The 7,733-nt window shown below is 46.0% G+C and overlaps 1 non-coding gene across 1 annotated transcript; it reads left to right on the forward strand.

The window, feature by feature from the left end:
- The first annotated feature begins 113 nt into the window (after positions 1-113).
- Positions 114-186, forward strand: TRNAA-GGC (transfer RNA alanine (anticodon GGC)). Its single transcript has one exon. It is a non-coding gene; the product is annotated as a tRNA-Ala (tRNA).
- Positions 187-7,733: the final 7,547 nt, after the last annotated feature.

Below are 7,733 nucleotides of genomic sequence, written 5' to 3' on the forward strand. Positions count from 1 at the left end.
AGACAGTCTGGAAACAGGATGGTAAAAACCTGACTGTAGAACGGACGAGGAACCGCGCGAAGAACAGTGCTTTCATTCGAGAACTCAGCAGGTTTGGCGGGCTATGAATATGCAGAGGCTGTGGCTCAGTGGTAGAGCATTTGCTTGGCATGCAGAAGGTCCCAGGTTCAATCCCTGGCATTTCCAGTTAAAAGAATCAAGTAAGAGGAGGCGGGAAAGACCTCTGCTGAAGGCCCTGGAGAACTCCTGCCAGTCTGAGAAGACAATACTAATTCTGAAGGTCTGAGAATGTATTTCATCAGAAGGCAGCTTCACTTGTTCATGGGTGTTCACCAGTTCAAGACCTGGCTTCACTTGCGCTAGTAACTGGCATCTCCATAAAGGAGTATTTATCGGTGCATTTCATAGCAGTAAACTCCGCGAAAGTTATCAGCTGCAGGTAGGCAATTTACGGAAGGAATGCCACAAGTGAAGCTTTGAAGCACATTTGGTCATCATGTGCCATGCACTCCTCTCTTTATTTATCAGGGCATGCATCAGGGCAAATAGTGCCCACTGGAGCCTGTTTCAGCATATGAGAAAGTCTAAGCCCAAAGGTCCCTTTCCAGCTTCAGCCCCCATGCATGTAGAAAGCAAGAAACTTCAGAATGTGCATCTTTCCTGGGGTTGCCAGCTCCAGGTTGGGAAATTCCTGGAGGTTTGAAGGGGGAGCTTTGGGAGGATCATGTGTGGGGAAAGATCTCTCAGTGAGATATAACGTCGGAGAATCCGCCTGAAGGTTGCCCAGTCTTCAGATGGTGGGTGGAGATGTCCTGGGATTACAACCGATCTCCAGCAGGTAACAGAGATCAGTTCAGCTTTGGACAGTGGACTCTATGACATTATACCCACCTGAAGTCATTCTCCTCCCCAACCCTAGCTGCCTCAGACTCCACCCCACCCCACCTCCAAATCTCCAGGTATATCCCAATGCAGATCTGGCAACCCAGTCCACTCCCTGATGCAACCATTTTCTCTGGAGGAACTGATGTCTGGAGACCTGTTGTAATTCCAGGAGCTTTCCAGGCTCCCCCATAGCTTGGCAACTCCACTCAAAGCAGGGACCTTCCCCAGGGGAAACATCATGTATAACTGACCTCTCATGACACTATTGATTTTTGGCCAGTTGCCTTTCAGAATGTTACAATATCATTCTCTTATTCTCTTCCCAACCCCATCTAATCTGTTTTCATTCTTAAAAGACTTCTGCCAAGAATGCAGTTGTGTTCCCCCACCTTTTTTCTAAAACCCATGTCCTAGGGAGAAAAACGTTTAGTACATACTGTTCTTCACTGAGAAGAACCATTGTGAACATCTGGTTTCATTGTTAGACAAATTAGCAGGGAACAGCTGCTGAATTATGCTCCCCCCCCCCATGGGCACCTTCTAAAATAATCAGGTGAGCTGACCTCTTTCCCCTTTAAACATACAAATGAGTCTAAATCTGACAGAACAAAGAATACCTGGGAAGAGGTTGATAGTGGCTTTTTTAAAAAAAAATTCCATTTATACCCCACTTTGCTCCCCAGTTGGGGGCCCAAAGCAGTTTAGCCAATTGTCCTCCCTTTATTTTATCCTCACAGTGACTCTATGAGGTGGGGTACTAAGCCTCTGAATCCAAGAGCCAGGAAGAAATATCAGAGGAAGTTCTCAGCCTCTCTGCCCTGTTGTTGGCCCTCCGGAGGAACTGGCTGGCTACTAGGTGAAGCAGAATGCTGGACTAGATGGACCACTGGCCTGATCCATCAGGGCTCTTCTTATGTTAGGCTGAGAGAGTGTGAACTTCCATAGCAGAGCAGGAATTAGAACTTGGGTCTTGGCTTCCTCGGGAGGTGGTGGGTTCTCCATCTTTGGAAATTTTTAAACAGAGGCTAGATAGCCATCTGACGGAGAGGCTGATTCTGTGAAGGCAAAGGGGTGCCAGGTGACAGTAGATGAGCGATAGGGACGTGAGTGTCCTACATAGTGCAGGGGGTTGGAGTAGATGACCCAGGAGGTTCCTCCCAACTCTATGATTCTATGACTGGATTGATGTCTATTACATACATATATACATGCCAATAAAAAAGATTTTTCCTCCTCCCTTCAGGCTGTGGAAATGGTTGAGTTACCTGGCAAAGTGGGAGAAAAGTGAAATTCTTGTAGCCCAAGAAACCTGATTGAAGTCCAAAGCCAGAATTTATTCTATGTCGCTCCAGGCACAGTTGAATCCATAAGAAATCTGATTCCTTGAAGCAGCCAGCCATCTAGCAGAAGGGAGTCTAAATGCCGGCCCAACTATCATCATCACCATCATCATGTTACATAAAAAGTGTATGGTCTTTCCAATGACATGCCAGGCCTCTGGCTGCCCCTCACTCGGGCACGTGCCCCCAAAACAGAGACGGCAACCCTATTTTGTATGTCTCAAAATAGGGGAGATAAAAATTCAAGCCATTTTTCTGTGTTCAAAACACTTGTTGGTCACAAGGAAGATAACATTTGCACCTGTTCTTTTCTGCACAAACTCATCTTTAGCAATCTGGACCATTGTCGTTCTGTCTAGGAAGAGAGCTGGCAAGTAAGTGCATCATAGTCTGAGGAAGAGTGCTTGCACCCGAAAGCTCGCGCCTTGAATAAATCTTTGTTGGTCTTAAAGGTGCCACTGGATTTTGTTTTGTTGTGCATCTCCAGTTAAAGTCACCTTTTTCATGGCCACCAGGTGGCACTCTGCTCCATCAAGGCTATGAGTTCAGCCTGCATGAACGCATGCAGTTCTGAATTTCTATGCCTTGCCACTTTTCTGCTGGTTTGCACACTACACGGTCACACAGGGACTGCTCCCACACTAGCGATATCGCTCAGATTTGCATTTTTAAAGGGTCGACTTGCTCATCCATTTCCGCACTAAAATGCATCACCCCCTGAATACACATGCATTGGAACATCAGTACAATTAGCCCGAAGTATGGGGCTGTCAGACACCCCCCCCCAGTGGAGGCAGGGGTCCCCCACTGCCAGGCCTCGCCGCCATACTGCTGCTCAGCTAGCCCAGTGTGATAACATCACTTCTGGGTCACATGGGCATATGGGTGATATAGGCACTTGGCTGCATGCTGGCTGGGCTTCCCTTCTGCTCCCGGTAAATCCCCCCCATCTCCCACTGGTTGCCGAAAGGGACAGAGTAACCCTATTCAACTGGGTTCTACTCTAATGGGTTCTGGAGAAATAAATAACTATATAAACAAACATTGTTCTAGGCTAGATGTCTCTGTCCAATCAATGAAGTGCAAAGCACTCACAGGGATGACAATAAGAGTTCAAAAGGTTAAAGCAATAAAATGATGGCCGGAATTGAAAATGTAAAGCCCAGGTATCCTAAAAGGGATTCAGCCAGGAGTCCCATAGAAAATATGAACAGGAATGGAAATATTCAGGATAAAGAGAGATGCACTATGACGCTCCGTGGCCACTGGCTTGGCTGCTGTGATGTCAGAGAGGGCCTTGTTCTAGGCCTTTGAGCCCTTAGGAGGCATTTTCTTTTACTCCTTTAAGCGGTGGCAGTATCTATCAGATTCTCAGTGATGCTTTTCAGGTGCTGACGGTTTCAGTGTGGCCTTGGAGCATTATTGGGGGGAGTGATTATAGCTCAGTGGAATAAAACCTCAACGCTGAAGAATCACGCGCTTTTTCACAACACCGAGATTTTACTGGGGAAGATCTGAGCCTCTTAGCAGTGGATTTTGCAAGTTAAAGCATTAAATTACACACAGGTGCACCCCTTTGAATAGCTGCTCGGTGTTTGTATTCGATTTATAATTGCACTGTATTTACCACTGGCGCTGTGTCCTTGGCATATGAATCAGTCCCCAGATACAGGTCACAATTGGCCCCTCTAGCCCAGTTGGCAGGATGGTTTCGTTCCAGACTGCTTCTTGTTGCCTGCTAGCCAGGAGAATAAAACAAACCTCAACCGCTCCAGTCCCTTTAACAAGAATTTGGTATTGCCAAAACCAGCAGGTAGGTTTTTTAAGGCCTTGGCTTGAAGCCGTCTCACCTGCTCGTTGCTACCGATTAAACAGAGTCAGCCCCAAAACCCAGACAAGCCAAAATCACACATCGCCAAACCCAAGATGGCTGGGAGAGAGTTGGAAATCGTTTGGAACTTGGTACCGGCGCATTTGGGGCTGCCTCTTTTTGCAGGTGGGTTCCCAGCAGCAGGAGAGGGGAGGAAAAGAACTCCGAGTCGCACCTGTGGAATCAATACCTGTAAAGCAAATGTACAAATATTGAACTTGGAATCCTGCTCTGGATTCTGTCCACAGGGCCAGCATTAGCACATGGAGTAGGCTGAAATGTGCATCTTAGTGTCCTGGGTGAATGTAGCCCATGAGGGGCAGGATCTTATTCCAGTAACACCTTAAAAAGGCTAGCATGAGTTCCCAGGTATGAGTTTCTAGCAGAGCTCCCTTCTTCAAACTGTCATTCGGTAATCGGCCACGAGCAGCGTGCCAAGAGTGGCGGGGAACAAATCTAACACAATAATTATAATTATAGGCCATACGCGGTCAGGGCCCAGTGTACCTGAGGGACCGCCTCCCCGCCTATGCCCCCAAAAGAGCTCTGCGCTCTACTACCACCAACCAGCTAAGGATCCCTGGCCCTAAAGAAGTCCGTCTGGTCTCGACCAGGGCCAGAGCATTCTTTGTTCTGGCCCCTACCTGGTGGAACGAGCTCCCAGAAGAGATCAGGGCCCTGACGGAGCTTAAACAGTTCCGCAGGGCCTGCAAAAAGGAGCTCCTCCACCAGGCATTTGGCTGAGACCAGACGTAATCAACAGCGACCAAGGGCCCCTGCTCCCCCCCACCCACCCCCCTCAGAATTCAATCAATAAACCACCCCCCTCAGAATCCCATCAATAAGCCCTGGACCTGTTTGTAGTACTATATTGTTATACCGTTATATTGTGCTGTTATTTTGGTTACAATTATTAGTTATCAGTTATACATGTTACAGACTGTTTTATGTATCGTTCTCTGTTATGATGTAAACCGCCCTGAGCCTCCGGGGAGGGCGGTATATAAGTATGATAAATAAATAAATAATAAATAAATAATATTACAATACTCGGGAAATGCTCTTGGTCTTTTAAAGATGCGGCTGGACTCAGATCCTGAGAATTCAGCTCCAAGGAAAGAGCTCACAACATATATCCGGTTGAAATTCCTTATGGTGGACCAGGACATGACATGAGGACATTGTAATGCATGTTTCATTCCTGATCTCTTGATATTATAATAGCTATGTAGGTAGTTATTAGGTAGTCTGAATTCCCACCCTGGATCAAGACACCTGGATTCTAACAGCATGAAGGGGGGAACGACAGGAAAGGGGGAAAGGACGGATCCCCTTGTATCCTTGCTGTGTTGCTGAATTTGTGTCTGCACAACCTCCCTGTTGCACTGATAATGGCCTTAAGTGGGAGAGAGTAAAGTTTTACATACAGTATTTGCTGGCGTATAAGACTACTTTCCCCCCCTGAAAAACATGCCTCCAAGTGGGGGGGGGAAGTATAACGTGCACTTGGGACCCTTTTTCCTCCCTGTATATGCCTGGTCTCTTGAGTCATGTGCTCCTGCCTATCACCTGCCCTTTCGAAAGAGCAGAGAGCACATTCCAAGTGGCTCTTGCCAGATGCTCCCTGACCTTCCAGTTGCTGAGCTGACTTTTAGGACTCCAGACATTTCAGACTTGTGGGTTTTTTAATCTGTCCATGGACCTTGGTCCTTCCTTCTTACAAGGTTCTTTATTCTGTAACCTTGGAAGAGCAATCTCTGGGGGTGTCTCTCTCTGCTCTTCTGCCAGCAGGGGCTCATGGGAATTGTAGTCCATGGACATCTGGAGGGCTGCAGTTTGACTACACCTGCTTTACGCGATTGTTTCTGTCCTTTCATCTTGTGACTGCTATGTTTACGCAGTTTTTCAGCAGTTCTTTAGGCGCCACAAGTATATAATGTCTCCTGGATCATCCCAAAACGTATACATTTATTAACACTCTCAAATAATTTCAAACAAGTAGTAAGTCTGAACTTCCCTTGGCAAAGCCATGCTCACTCTTTCTCAGCAAGCCTTGTTCTTCTACACATTTAATCAATCTTATTTAATAACACTTTTTGATTAATTTGCCTAGCACAGATATTAAACTAACAGGCCTGCAGTTGCCTCTATCCCGATCCCCTAAATTTCTTTTTTGAAACCTCAAATAATGTTGGCTCAATTTCAGTCCTCCAGAAGTAAGCCAGTTTCGATGGCAGCCAATTGTATAATTTTGTTTGAAGGTCAACAATTGCACATGAAATTTCCTTAAAACTCTTGGCTGTATGCCACCTAGCTCCAGTAACTTTTCAAATATTTAATTTGTCAAATGGATGCAGAATTGCATCTCATCGTCCATTTCATTTTGTTCTTGAGATGCCCTCCCAAAACAAAGTGATTCAACCCCGGGTATGTGTCCAACATCCTCTGCCATGAAGTCTGAGGTCAATAATTCTCCTTATGCTCCTCCAATCCTCACTCATGCCATGGAAACTTGCTGGGTGACCTTGGGCCAGTCACATTACTCTCAGCCTAGCCCTGCCCTGGATAACCCCAGAACAGTCTGATCTCATCGAATCTCAGAAGCTAAGCAGAGCCAAGAGAGAAATTAAGAGGGGGAAAAGTTGTTTTATCTTGCTGCAACCCCCTAACTACTGCATTGCTGAGCTGGGTGCAAGGAAACGGAGAGAGAAAGGCTAGGCTAGGCTATTGGAGAAAATGACCCGCATGCTGGCAACCGCTGTAGCAGCTTCAGCACAATCTATTAAGGAAGTCCGCTTGAGTCTTGGAGAAAAGGGAAGCTTAGCTGATCCCAGAGCTTTGTGTTATGCTCAAACTTTCCTGTGCCCCTTGTGGCTGCAGCCAGAACTGCATTTTTTAATGTTTAGCTGGACTGGAGGCATCAGGATAACACCGGCTTTGAGGGCCTCCCTTAAGCTGTGCTCAGGCAGACAGCCCCCAACTCACCACCCCCTTGGTCCACCACTGTTTAAAGACCATGTAAGGTAGCAAAAATCCTGTCCTCCATTAATAAGTAATTTAAATGAATTATCAACCTCATATCCTGTGGCAGTAAATGTCATAAATTCTTCTGGACCCCGAATAAGAGAACAAGCACATTGGTCTATTCACAATCACCATCTTGGCACCGCTGTGGCATTTCTTAATATTTTATTAGAATTTAGTAAAGTGCAGAAAATGATACCAGAGACTGAAAGAGCCAGCTAAACACACCCATGTGAACATCTGCACATGTGCATTACTAGATGAGTGTCAATCCTCTTTTTTCTTGAGTACTCAAAGTTGGGGGAACTACCAAAGGTGACCTGAGTCATAGCTGATATACTGTGAAACATCACCTATTTGATCAGAACAGAAGGAAGCTGACCGATCCCTCTTGCTAATAAAATATCATATATAATCACACTCCAATCATGCTAGGATCTCACCTAATTAATGCACAGCTTGGAAATAGCCATTCTGTCAGCTGAACTTGGTTTTGATTGTTGCTCTGTTTACATCCTGGCTTCTTTGAAATGAGACCTAGAAAATTCTGGATAAACAGAATGCTTTGTTTTCTCCAAATCAAATTAGTTGTTAAGACTACCGTGATTGCACTC

Source organism: Paroedura picta, chromosome 14 (assembly GCF_049243985.1).
Source record: "Paroedura picta isolate Pp20150507F chromosome 14, Ppicta_v3.0, whole genome shotgun sequence".
In the NCBI taxonomy this organism is placed as follows: domain Eukaryota; kingdom Metazoa; phylum Chordata; class Lepidosauria; order Squamata; family Gekkonidae; genus Paroedura; species Paroedura picta.